The 14,784-nt window shown below is 40.2% G+C and overlaps 1 long non-coding RNA gene across 1 annotated transcript; it reads left to right on the forward strand.

Moving 5' to 3' along the window:
* The first annotated feature begins 1,038 nt into the window (after positions 1-1,038).
* On the forward strand, positions 1,039-13,868 carry LOC112654128 (uncharacterized). The gene is made up of 3 exons (XR_003132761.3): positions 1,039-1,862; positions 12,355-12,544; positions 13,697-13,868. It is a non-coding gene; the product is annotated as an uncharacterized LOC112654128 (long non-coding RNA).
* Positions 13,869-14,784: the final 916 nt, after the last annotated feature.

Below are 14,784 nucleotides of genomic sequence, written 5' to 3' on the forward strand. Positions count from 1 at the left end.
CAGTCATTCTCCACCAAGGAAGACCCAGCCATCCATCCTGGGGCTCAGTCACATTGCTTTCCCAATTGCCTACATAATTTCTTGAGAGTTACTTGTAATACCTTGGGTAATCTCTCTGTCCACTCAGCTACAATTATACTTTTTATCCATGGTCTGAAGTGTAGATTAAGGAGCCTTACATTTTTTGGGTAAAGGCTTGCATCAGGACTGAGTTAAAGTCTTTACAATTAATCAGAGAAGACAACATTCTAAGACTGTAGTACTGGTTCCAAGACACTTTTCACTCAGATCTGCAAGAAGACGGATGCAATCACTCATCCACTTAAGCCTGTCAGGAAGGAAATTGCTTATGAGAGGAAGGGAACTGTTATGTGAATTTCTATAAGATTGTGGGCCAAGACTATTATATGTCATGACTTTTCAAATATTGAAAAAAAGAAAAAAAAAAGCCACCCTATCACTTCTCTGGCTAAATACAACTTGCTCTTATATTTATCCAATTCACTGAAGAAATTGTATTTAGCTGCTTGGAAAATTGCAAGACAATCTACCAGCAATCTTATATTGGGCATTATATTTGATCTGTGGGTATTGGCTCATGGTCCATACATTTGCTTTAACTCACTCTGCCAGATGGAGTCTGAAGTGACTAGGGAGCTGGAGTATGGAGGGATACATTTTCAATTAGCAGCTTCATTCACATATTCAGGAAAAGGGATTGTGTCTATTGTTTTTGCTTGTAGTTCATTCATTCTCTCTTTTAGGCAAGGTGAGTCCTTCTTTTGGAAACCACTCTTCCCCACTCTATGGTCTGGATATCCTACCTTCTATTCAGACATGTTAATCTGTCCCATGCTGGCCAATCAGAGTACTAGGTTTCCCTAGTCACAATGATTGGTTCAGAGATAGACATATAAGCCAATTGGGGACAATCAGGGTTTTCATTGTGATTTGTACTGGGTATTAAGAAAGAGAAGTCCTCCTTCCATTAGCATTAGTAAGCTGGGAGGCTGTGCATCCTACGCTGTGTGTGGCCATCATATTAACCACGTGAAGAGAATGTTGTTGAAATTAAGCCAAGAAGAGTCACACAGAACTGAGGGATGGAGGGAAGGCACAACCTTGGCCTCCTCCCTTGAATACTGACTTCATCAGCTCAGACCGGCTTGAAGCCATCCAGAGAACCCACCCTTGGACTGATGCTTGGTTATGAAAACCACACAAAATCAATTCCACCTTTTATTAACATGGTTTGAATTAGATGTCTGTCACTTGCAATTGAATGAGACATTCCTCAAAACACTTATTAGGTGGCAAGCAATTGGCCAGACACCTTTCTCCCTGTACCTCTCTTAGTCCTCACAGCATCCATAGGCATAAGAAAATATCATTCTCATTTTATGGCAGTTCTTTAAACTCAGCCATGTTCCCATGACTAGTGGGTATAATCTTCAGCCTCACACTCAGGAGATAAGCAGACACAAGAGGGCTTAGTTTTGAGCTCTCTCTGCCCCACAGAGTGGCCCTCTGGGTCGTTTAGGCTCGCCAGTGCTCAGTTTTACTTCAGGAAATCTAGCTAAATTGGGGATGTTGTAAACATGTGGAGACTGCCAAACTAGAGGCCCATTTCAGGGTATCGTATCACTCTGAAGAGAAACCAGCTTCATTTTTGGACATTGACATGAAATCTCTCCATGGAATTTTTTTTTCTAAAGATTTTCTTTATTTATTCATGAGAGACAGAGAAAGAGAGAGAGAGAGAGAGGCAGAGACACAGGCAGAGGGAGAAGCAGGCTCCTCTCAGGGAGCCCGACGTGGGACTTGATTTGGAACTCCAGGATCACGCCCTGGATCAAAGGCAGGTACTTGACTGCTGAGCCACCCAGGCATCCCTCTCCCTGGAATTCTATCTAACTGTGTTTTGCATGAAATTAATGAAAAATGCATCCTTCTCTGTTATTTTATTTAATTAAGTAATTTATTTTAGAGAGAGAGAGAGAGAGTGTGTGTGTGCTTGAGCAGGGGCGGGGAGCAGAACAAGAGAGAGAATCCTAAGCAGACCCCATGCTGAATGCAGAGCCAATGAGGGGTTGTACACGATGACCTCAGGATCATGAGCTGAGCTGAAATCGAGTCAGATGCTTAACCTACTGAGTCACCCAAGTTCCCCTTAACCTTCTCTTTTTAAATTGGATTGGGACAGCCTCCCAAAATCTATCCCAAGGAGTTATCAAACAAGAGGGAGAAGAAATCATTTGAGACTTTAGTATTCTTCCATAACTGGATTAGGACAGATGAGATTAGATTAGGAAAACCCCTTTTCAGGGTTCCCTTAGCAGCAGGAGCATAGATCACAACTCAGTAAAAGACTATGGAGAGCTTACTTGTGTATTTTGTGTCTACCTGATGCCATTTTTTTCTATCATTTGGCCAATAAACACTCATCTGGAAACAAAAAGTGGTTAAGTTGATGTGTAGCATACATAGTATCTACTGCACACCCAAGTAACATGTTCAACAGAGATCATAGGAATGGGATAACAGATACCTTGGCATTCTGAAATTCTCCATGTTAATTAGCAATTTACAAACAGACTCTTAAATACAGAGAACAAACTGGTGGTTGTGAGAGGGGAGGTGGGCGGGAGGATAGGTGAAATAGATAAAGAGCATTAAGGGATAGAAACTTTCAGTTACAAGATAAATAAGTCACGGAGATTAAAAGTACAACATAAGGAATATAGTCAATAATATTGTTATAACATATGTGTTGTCTATGCCTCTTGTGGTGAGCATTGAGCAATACATAGAATTGTTGAATCAATATGTTGCTTACACCTGAAATTAATATAACATATGTTAAATATACTTCAGTTAAAAAAGTAATACATTTTAAGTTCATATATATGAATAATGACAGCTGCTTCAATACGCATCTGTTAGGCACCAGATAGTTGATATTTACCAAGTTCCTAATAAAAATCTTTAAAGCTAAGGATTATTGCCCGCATTTCATGGATAAGAATATTAAGGCTGAGAGAAGATAAACAACTTTCCTGAACTCCCCAAATAAGGAAGCTGGGGTTCAATCTAAGACCTCTCTGATTTTAATCAATGCCTGATGCCTTTTTGCTCTGCCATGTGACCTCTCTGCCCCAGCGCTAGACTGGACCCCATCAGGTTCATTGCTGAAAACATGATTTCTACACCCAATGTGTACACTGACAAGGACATAAATTGATGGCCTGAGAGTGCCCAGCTGTGAGTTTCATCACCCTGCCTGCCAGTTGTCAGGCTGGATTAGGCTATCTGGTCAAAGCCAAAGTCATGCATGGACTTTGCCAGCAGACAGACATAGGTCAAAGTCCTGGCTCTGCACTATCTAGCTATTTGGCCTCAGAAAGCATCTGCCCCTCTCTGGGCATTGACTTCCTCATCTGTGAAACAGGGCTAATTAGCTGCTTCAAGGAGTTAAAGAAATAATACAATGAGATAACATACAAGTCCTTAGCACAGGACCTGCCACATTATAATAAAGAGTCTGAATCCGTTTCTTATATTTGCCTGCATATAAGCTTTGCCTCTACCTCTTCCCCTTTCTGCCATTCATCTGAATTGGTAAGAAAACCAGAGTGACTCTCCCGAACTGATGGAAAATCAAACTATACAAAAACCCTGAAATTCTCACCTTGCCCTATGCCCTAGACACAAGAAAAACCTCAAGCCAGTCTTCTTTCCTTGCTCTCTCAAGTCATTTTGAGACCAACTTAGGTGGCTTGCTCTGATTTCCCTAGGAAGTCTCATCATGTAAACGATGGACCTTTTCGCACCATCTTAGTTTGTGCATGGCATCACCAGTCTTGGCATCCAAACCACATTTTGGGTGGGGGAGCCCTCCTGTCTCTGCAGGGTGTCCAGAACACATAAAATATGTTAGCTATCATCATCATCAATCATCAAAAAGTTGAATTTGGGCTTTTAAAATTTTATGCAAGAGCCTCACCATTAATAGTATTTAACGTGAACAAATACAAGTATTTGACAATAAAAAGTCTGGAAGGAATGGGCAATCAAGGAGTAGGTGTGGATTTCAGAATGTCTGGTAGGAAGGTTGTTCACTCCAGTTTGGACAGTTGTGGGTTCAAGATGTAGGGGTTGTGGTGGAAGTTCCTGGGCTGAGCTGTTGGGTGCTGACATTTTTCCAGAGTGGCCAAAAATTGACTGAGCCGAGAATCCACTATAAGTTGCTGATCTGGTGAGAAAAATGAAAGTCAAGATTAAAGAATTTTCATTGCCACATCTGAGGGGATTAATATCTGAAACTCAGATAGGTGTGAGAAGTGAAGGACCAAGAATATTGACAGCAGTTTGTGAATCAGCTTGTGATCAGCTTGCAAAGCAGTCCAAGGCAGAACGTGAAATTCACAGGTTCTTATTAAGGTGGGCTGGTTGGCTCCTCCTTAATCCCCTCACTAAACCAAGTGTCTGCTTACTGCATACTGCCTTAAAGCAAAAATAACTGGATATGTAATTTGCATTGCATTTTTCTTAGGCAATCAATAAATGTCAAGCTATATATTGACATCTTAGCAAATCAATCTCTTGAAGGGAATTTGTCCTGAACACACCAGTTCTTACAAAGTTGCCAAGGCAATAAATTTGACTAATTTTTCTTCTCTAGAAGTTAGGCACTGAAACATCCTAAAATGACTTTAATCTGCTCCAAATCATCTGGCCAAACAGTGAATACAATTTTGTCCACTGGACAATGTTTTCCTGATTTAAGTGTTGTTGAAACACAAGGAATGTAATTTATATTTTAGCTAAGTCAACATGGTAATATGAGGATATTTTAAAAGCCCTGCATAAACAAAGGTATGATGTTTGGGTTCAGAATGACAGAGCCAAAAATGAAACTTGGCTGTGGTGTGCTATTGTTTGTGTAGAAAGACTCATTTTTTAAAACAATGAAATACAGAGTGCAAGTTCAAAACGAGGCAAGCTCACTCTAGTAAGATTTTGCAGAGTGAGTCAGCCTTCCCGATACACAGATGATGATCTGTTACTCAAATGGGATCAGGACACAAATGTCAGGAAAAAGTCTGAAGGAGCAGAGAATTGTCTTTATCGCGCAGAAACCAATCCCTTCAGGACCCTTATGACAGTGGTATGTTTCAGTGATAGACATAAATCACCTTAGCACCTTTTCAAGAACTTGGCTTTGATGAAAAATTTTTTCCGACTGCCTTAAGTTATTTTTAAAATGCTGGCCTATTCTAAATTGATTCTGTGGAATTTACTTTATATGGTATGAGTATAAAAATAATTATTTATGAAAACATTAAATGGGAGGTATTTTTTCCCTAAAAGATTTTTTTTTCCCTCAGTAGAGAGAGGAAGTCATTATGCAGAGAGTGTAAATTAGGCATTTTATGCTGTTAGGTGCCTTGATGCTTCTTTCTGACAATTCATTGTCTCATCATTTCCTTACCCTCCATGATAAAGAGATTTGGGCTCCTCAATCTTTCCCCCTTTCTCCCTTCAATTTTCCTCCTTCCCTTTGTCTTGTCTTTTTTCCTTTCTTCCTTCCTTCTTTCCTTCTGCCTTTCCTTCAACACATAATTGAGATTCTATTATGTGTCAGACTGTGGCCTAAATTCAATTGCTTGGTTACACAAAATGATGAAGAACATAGTTTATTATCGAGTATTGGGAGAGGAAGAAAAATCAACCAATACAAAATTATTTTACAGGGATGGGGGGCAAAGTAAAATAATGAAGTGACCAAGGTCATGACCATTGTTATTGGACGTCTTCTCCAGTGCAGCCCTTTCAGGGGACACTTCTCAACCCAGTCATCTAGAATCACTGATCCAATTTCCTGATCAGATAACTGTCATCTGGCTTGGACCATCATCACCTATCAGAGGACTCTTGCTAAATTACCTATGGCTTCTAAACTGCTAAACCCAAAGGATATTTTTCAACTATAATCACACTTGACATCAGAAGAATTCTATGTTTTTGAAACAATCTCTTCCTCTTGTTTTTAATGATATAATACAGTATTCTTTGCAGGCTAAATTCTTCTTCCTGTCCCTTACAAATTGGAGCTCATTAAATTCCATCAGAAACAATTTCTTAGATAATTTCCTTAGTCTTTCCTTAAACAACTTTATGGCTTCTATTTCATCATCCGTAGGTTGGTGACTTACACATTCATATCAGTCAAGGATCCCTTTTCAACTCTTCACTCAATCTCTCCACTCAGGTGATTCAAAAGTGTCTTATGCTCATCATGTCCTAAGTCAAACTCATGATTTATCTCCTGCCTTCTGACCTAAGCTCCTTCCACTGTCTTGCTTTCAATGAATGGCAATAGAGTCTTTCCAGATCACTCAGATTTCTAGGGTCATCCTTGACAGTCTGATATTCACTCAACAAATCCCAAGATTTTGTCTCCTAAATATTTCTCAAAACCATACACTTCCATTGCCACTACCACCACATTGCTCTTCCCCCAGTTAGCCCCAAATCATTGCTCAGATTGCTGTAGAATCAACTGATCCTGAAGAAAGAGACTTTTGACCTCCCTGATGAGATGAGGCTCAAATGCTGTACATTTCATGATGCTGCTTCCTTCTTCACTTAACACAGTTTACAACTATACATTGGATTTTATGGCTATTTGACTATATTTGTCTCTTCCATGATAGCAGAGAGCTTGCCTGACTCTGCCCTCATTGTACTCTCAGTATTCTAGAACTGTACCTAGGACCTAATAGTTGCTTCAATATTTTTGTTTAATGTAATAGGTAAAATTACTGGCTCTGCCTTTTGCTAGCTATGTGGACTTGAATGTGTTTTTGCCTTCCTCAAGGCTCTGCTTCCTTGTTTGTGAAATGAAGATGTAATTCCCATACTCTTAGTGTTGATATGAGATTTACATGAGATTGTGTATTTGAAATATTTCTTAGTGCAGTGCCTGTGAAGCACTCGGGAAATGGCTGTGCTCCCCGCATATGAAATATGGATATACTATAAGGAACATTATTTTGGAGTTTATATGAAGGAAATCCTCATCTGACTTCAAGTTTATGACTCAGAGTCTTTTGGCAAAGAAAGTCCTGTTGGAAAATCAAGTGCATTAGATTGTCTTTAAAATATTTTGTGGGGGAACTGGATATAGGGTCAAAAGGCTTTCAAACAAATTTGGAGCTAGAACCACCCAGATAAAAGGATAGTGAAGATGGAGAAAGCAGAGTTCAGGGATGCCAGAATTGTCTATTGTTCAAATACCCAAGAATAGGCAAGACTTGGTCCCTAACTAACCAGTTTTGCAGAACACATTCAGGGATACACTGGGGTTACTTTACTTTGTATATTTGCATTTCTTACAGGCAGGCATACTTCCTGGGGTCCAGTAACAGGAAGGATGGGGGAAAATGAGTCTTGCCTTTGAACCAGCACCCAGTATCAATGGCAGAACCTTGTGCCATGTATACCATGAACTTCCCTATTAGGCAGTGGGATGCTGTCCTTCCAACTGGGAATATGCTGTGATGCCTTCTTCTTTGAGAATTTATCCCCATGCAGAAAGCTTTTTATGTCCTTTGCCACTAAACAAGCATCATGACCTCTGCCTGCTGTGTTTGGTTCCTCTGCATAATGTTATGGTGTGTTTTCCACATAGATGGGCAGGACTAGATTCTCCACCTTTTAAGAGTAAGCCTTCTAGGTGGAAGGGACTGTATGTATGAAAGCACAAAGGGAGGAGGGTAGATATGCAGTGAAGAAAAGATAGCAATCTTTGGCCTTAGGAGGGCAACATTCATGAGTGGAATAAAGGAAGCTAAATCAGGAATGAAAATTTGTCATGAGAGCAGGAAAAGTCCTAAATTTCTGTTCAGGGCTATTATCATCATCATTATGATGATGATGAGTATTATTTTTTTTCCAAGCCATATAGAGTCATTGAAAACATTGAGGCAGATGACTGTCAAAATTGCTTACATTTAACAAAATAGAGGTGGTGTAATACAGTATAGTTCATTCTTTGCAGTTGGACTACTAGGGTTCAAATCCTGGCTCTTCTCCTTACTTGCTGAAAGATTCTGGGTGAAGTAGGCTTTCTATGCCTCAACTTTTTCATCTGTAGAATGGAAATAAGAATTGTACCTCTCTCATAGGGTTCTTGTCAAAATCAAGTAAATAGAAGTAAAGTTCTCAGAAGAGGACATTCCTCTGAGTAAGCATTCAGGAAGTATGAACTATTACTCAGGAAAAACTTCACTTGACAGGAGGTAGCAAATCCTCTTAAGCAGGAGAGCTGCCTTGTTGAGGAAAATGCTTTGATAATATTCCTTAAAGCTGGACATCCAGAACTTCCATGATTGTGGACACTGAGGCTTCCTGGAGAGAAGAGGTCCAAATTGCAAAATAAAAGGAGAAAACACAAGTTTTAGGGAGAAAATGAATAAATTCAGCTTTGGATTTGTCAAGCTTGAGTTGCCTTTGTGTTAAGCACATGGAAATGTGTCTAACACTAAGGAGTAAGTTTGGAACAGAGGTACAGATGTATAAAAAGTTCTGCAAAATAGTCATATTTGAGGTTTTAGGCATTTAGTTAGTTTAGGTGATTTAATTCCTAACAGCCCTACAGTAAAGAGCTTCAGTGAATCCTCATTATTTATGGATTCTATGTTTGCAAATGAGTCTACTTGCTAAAATTTATTTGTAGTCCCCAAATCGTGCCCCTTTCCAGATCATTTGCATATATGTAGAGAGCAGTGAAAATGTTGAGTCACCTAACACACATTGCCAGCTAAGGTTGGACAAGATGTTGCTCTGTCTTGTTTCACTTCTCCTACTACAAACAAATGTTGTTTCCACAGCTGTTTAGTGCCATGGTTTTTACATTTTTGTGCCATTTGTGGTGATTTTTCTACTTAAAATAGCCCTCAATGCTGAAGTCCAGTGTAGTATTACCAAGTATAAGAACACTTGGGTTGTGATGTGCCTTTTGGGAAAATATATGTTAGAAAAGCTTTGTTCAAGTATGAGTTACAGTGATTTTGGCCATGAATTCAGTGTTAACGAATCAACAAAATATATTAGAGAAGGTATCTTTAAATAGAAACGTACATGAGACAAGGTTATATATTGATCAATTGACCAAAATGTGGTGATCAGAGAGGTTTGTTGGAAATTAACTCTTATTTGGCCCTAAAAGTGATGGTTTGGTATTCACCAGATTAGTGTTTGTGGTGACTTTATAAAGAATAACTCTTTATGAGAATCCACTGTAGATATGAGAATACAAGTTGCAATAGACACAGGGAAAATAATTAACCCTCTTTGAGAAAGTAGGTGTCATATAGGAGGTGTGCACTTCCTAAAGGACACTAAGAAGTCCACTAGGAAAACTATGTCCCATCTGCTGAAGTTAGTAGAAGGAAGAGGAGTGACTAATACCCCAACATTCCATCTTTAAATTCAGCTCTTCGCCACATGCAAAATTTTCAAATCACAGCACAAAGTTGCATGACATTGAAAACATATGTGTTAAACAATTGCATGGAGAGCTTTAGTGAGATGCTGAGAGGTTGTGGGTCTACTCTTGCCCTGCTGACAGCTCAACCCCAAGGAGAGTCTATGTTAGTGTCACTCCAGGGATCAGCCTCCTTGCTTCTACTTGCCTTTAACCCTGATTGGCTGAGGTTGTTGATTTTTCACAAAGCTTGTTTGAGTCTCTAGGATACCATGTCTAAGATGACATTCCCTGGTAATTTTCATAGGAAACTATGGTCTATCAATTATAAAATAATATACTACCTTCTTGACACTATGACTAATGTGTGTGCAGTTTGACATTTCACAAAACAGTTTGTATCATGGCCATCAAGAAGATAGTAAGAATCCTAATTTACAGATGACAATCTAAGTCTCAGGAATGTTAGATGACTTCTTCAGCATGCACAGATCATAAATGTAGTAGCTTAGACTCAAACCCAGGCATTTTGGCCCCAAAGCTCATGTTATTCCTCTTATATGTGAGTCAATTTCTGGTTTGGTTTTGGGGTGCTCCAGATTTGTGCCTGTGATGTCTCAAAATCCGATGAGATAATGGTGATCGCCAGGAGCATTTGACTACATGTTTTCATCTGGCATTTTAACCAGACTGCCTTTGCTTTTATTTTCATTTTTTAAATTTAATAATCTATAGATTTATAAGTTTATACATTTCACTCTAATGAAATTTATAAAACTTACTTTTTTAAGATTTTATTTATTTATTCATGAGAGACAGAGAGAGAGAGAGAGAGAGGCAGAGACACAGGCAGATGGAGGAACAGGCTCTATGCAGGGAGCCCGACATAGGACTCGATCTTGGGACTCCAGGATCACATCCCGGGCCAAAGGCAGGCGCCAGACCACCGAGCCACCCAGGGATCCCCTAAAACTTACTTTCTTCTGTTTTTTTTAAAAAAGATTTTATTTATGTATTTGAGAGAGAGAGAGAGAGAGAGAGAGAGAGAGAGAGAGCATGGGGAGGCAAAGGGGCAGGGGGAGAAGCAGACTCCCTGCTGAGCAGGGAGCCCAATGTGGGGCTCCATCCCAGGACCCTGGGATCATGACCTGAGCCAAAGGCAGATGGTTAACTAACAAAGCCACACAGGAGCCCCTGTTTTCAGAGGTTTACAACCTGTGGAGTTGTAGCACTGAAGATATGGAGGGATGATTGTTATGAACTGAAGAAAAATCCTTGATCTGGAGGAACTTTCTTGGTGTTTTGTCCAAGCTCTTGATTCTGCTGATGTGAAAATTGAGAGTAAGAGGGAAAAGTTCCCCAGACTGTGCTGTGAAAATTGGTGGTTGAAGTTAACTCAAGGATGAACATTTGCTTTCTGGAGTGACAGCATAGCATGGAGGATAGACCACATGCTTTAAGTCAAAGGGACCTGGGTTCAACTTCACCTTCGCCACCTGCTGTTTTGACAACCCTGGGCAAGTTACTTAACTTCACCGTGCTTCAGATCTTTCATATATTGAGATGGAAATGGAAATGTCTATTTTGGGGGCTTAGGGGGCCCATTATATAACACCCTCTGTGATTGTCAGTATCTGGAACCCCTTGAAAGATAGCTGCAAGGATCACGCAGCTGGAGATCAAAACATCAGTCTTACTATCCTAAGGCTGAATTGCAGAAATGTGGTGTGACTGTGACAACATGGGCTCCTTAAAATGTCCTCACTGACCTCTGTCCTTTTCCTAGGTGAAATTATCTGAACCATGTACCTATCAGGAAGAGGCAAAGTGCTCCCCTGTCAGCTCCACAAATGCAGGATCAATAAGTAATGTGCCCAGTAATGGAGGTGGGGCATGGAGCTGTGGTTATTTCTCTTAATACCACACATTAGGGACTTTTTCTTTTTCCCCTCGGAAGAGGACCAGAGGGGTGGGGAAAGGCCCTGTGTGTTCAGACACCATTCCCCTCAGGTGAGGTGATACATGCAGTCTTCAGTTGATGCCCACTGTACTGTATGTTCTTTTTTTTTTTTTTAAGATTTCATTTATTTATTTATGAGAGACACACAGAGAGAGACAGAAACAGAGACACAGGCAGAGGGAGAAGCAGGCTCCATGCAGGGAGCCCGATATGGGACTCGATCCTGGGACTCCAGGACTTCAGCCCTGAGCTGAAGGCAGGTGCTCAACTGCTGAGTCAGCCAGGTGTCCCTGTATTGTATGTTCTTGACATAAAGATAATACATGGTGTTGGTGGAAGCAAGTCCGAAAAACCAGACTCCCTAGTTCATTATTCTCTCCCCTATGATGAAACAAATGAGTATTTTACATGGGGCCAGACAGCCTTTAGTATGGTTTAGAACAACATTTTCATCCATACTCCATTTTCTGTAGCATAAAACCCGGCCGCACCTCGGGATCAACATAGCTGGTATATACACAGTACTTCCCTAACTTGTCTACCCAATGGGACTTAAACATTCAGGTATATGTGTGTGCACCCACACGAAGCTGGTGAGGTAACAGTAAAGAGTATACCCCAGTAAAACAGGCATCAGAGTACATGGGTTTGACTTACTAAGCACCTGGTCCTTAGAGGGCACCATGCTGAGAACACTACGTGGATTATCTCTAGTCTTCATAGTAACACCTCAGGGTGGGCAGACATCACCTCAAGGATGAAGAAACTCTCAAAAATTAGGCTTTAAAATCAGGTCTATCTTGTTCCAGTGTCTTGCTCCTCTCACCAGGGCTGTAAATGTCTCCTCTCCCTGATTTGAAGGGGGTGTTTGTGGAAAGGAATGACTGTTCCTTGGATTTAATAGGAAAACAGCAGCAAACTCTGCCTGAAAAGGAAGCGTGGTGGAGCAGACAGACCCAGACACCAGAAAGCACCTTCGAGCAGACTCCATGGAATGGCAGGGCACCTGGAATTCCCACTGGAGGACCAACTTCTCTCACTCAAAGGGAATCCACTGTCTGAGGCCAGAAGGCATCTCCTCATTTAATCACTTGGTAAGAAAAATAGGGCTTATTGGGAAATGACCCACACCCACTCTTTCAAAGGGATGGTGACAGAGACTGCTAGTGCCAGGATGTGTGGCTGGCCACAAGGCTGATGCCCCACAGGCAGCCCAAGTGGGTCCTGGCTCCACCTTCTCACAGTCTACCTTTGATGTGAGTTTCTTTTGTCCATGCATTTAGTCTTGACGTGACTTGTTTTCAAATAGATCCATCCTGAGTCAGATGCAGACCTTCTTTTCTCCCCTCATCCCCCAAGCCTCCTTTATGTCCTTCCCTGGGTTAGCCAGAATCAGGTCACAGAGCCAAGGCACTACGTCAAGGAGAATACTTGGAGGTAGAGGCAGAGAAGGGATTTGAGCAGGGCCTGGGGCCAAACATCATAAACATAAAGCCTCCAAACATCAATCCAACATCATTTTCCTCTTGGCAGGTGACATTTCAACCTACTTTCTTTTACAATCAGTTTTAGTAAGTGCTGTTAAGAAAGTAACATTTAATGTGACATGTTTATTCATTGTGACATTACATAGTCCTATCTTTGGGACCCCCTGTGTATGAGTGGCCAGTAGGGTGTATATCCTCCTAAATAGATTTCTAAAGAGCCATTAGAAGTAAAATCCAATGGTCAGTTGCAACCTTTTCACTTGTGAATGAAGTCAAAACACATCCCGTGGTCTCTCGGCAATGCAAAGGAGAATGGTGTCAACTCCAGCTGTCTGCCCAAATGGTCTCCTGTCTTCCATCTCAACTGCTAGTTCCTTCTTATCTTGTCCTTAAACAATTACACTGATAACACCAAGGAAACAATTTTATCTAGAAGTGGGAGGAAGAATTCCTCTGCCTTTTGGTAATTAAGGGCCTTGGTCCTATTGGGAGTGAATTCCAGTTTTGGGGGAAAAGAGGTTTGAAGAAAAAACACTTTTCCAGATGTCTGAGACAGGCCATGATATCATAGATGGCAATCTGCTCTCTGTTTTGTTCCTCCTCAGTCCCCTTCCTTCTATTCATCATCTCCTTCTTCAGACTGTCAATTAGTGATAAACAGTGACCTTTGAGATACTATACACAACGAAAAAACTCTGGTTTTATTTTCTTTTACAGATATATTTATGTTATTATTTTTTATCTTTGCTTTTCTCTTAGGTTACTATCCCTTCTTATTCAGTGTGGCTGACATAGTTTGGCTCACCAAGGTCCCAAACTCAACCCCATTTTCTATAGCTGCCTCCATTAAAAAGACTGTTAAAGTGAAATAACTGATATCCCAAACTTCTTGTCTTGTACTTCCTTGAGAAATAAATTGCAATTTGGAGAATCTACCCTGACTCCCTCTTTTTTTTCCTACCTTGAATGGAGGCCTGATATCTGGGCCTGAAGATGCCATCTTGTCAGCATGAGGTGATGGGCATAAGGGAAAGACCAAAAGAATCTCAGAAAGACTACTTCTAAAAAAAAAAAAGAAAAAGAAAGACTACTTCTGATACAACTTCAGATTTTACTTGATTATTTGTTTTCTATCTACCCAAAAGCTTATTTTTGCTATTTGCTTAACTCAATATGTATATATTGTGCACACACACATGACACTTACTATGGCCAGGCACTACTCTAGTAATTTGAGTTTCATTAGTAAACAAACTAGACAAAGATCTCTGTCTCCAACGTTGTAATTCAGCAGACAGAGATAGACACTAATCAATAGACATAATAATAATGAAGGAAGAAACTGATGCCATAAAAAAAGAAAAAGGAAGACAAGGTAAGGGGCAAGGGAATGTAAAGTTAGGGTTTAGTTTCAATTATATATTGGGTGGCCAGCATAGAATGTAAGTTTCATGTGGTAGGCACATAGGGAGATGTAAGGTGGGTGCCCAGTAAGTATTTATTAAGTAATGAATAAGTGAATAATTAGTGAATCAATAGCTGTTTACTCCCAGACGTCTTAGAGGAGAAAGATTACCTTTTTGTCATTTATAGTTAGTTAAGTTTTCTAAAACTGCAGTAGAATGCATTCATAACTGATGCACTGAATTACATCCTTTTATAAGTTTTTCAGTGAACATTTTGATTTGAGAATGTATTAATATTACTTGTACTCTTGAATAAAGGCTAGATTGGGGGAGTTTTTCTTCCCTTTCAGTACTTTGGCAGGATGATTTGAGTATTTTCTGTTACCTGTTATCTCTGAAGAGATGTGTTTGAAGGTCACTTGAACATTCTATCTCACAAAT

The sequence above is a fragment of the Canis lupus genome, chromosome 3 (assembly GCF_003254725.2).
Source record: "Canis lupus dingo isolate Sandy chromosome 3, ASM325472v2, whole genome shotgun sequence".
NCBI classification, from domain to species: Eukaryota; Metazoa; Chordata; class Mammalia; order Carnivora; family Canidae; genus Canis; species Canis lupus.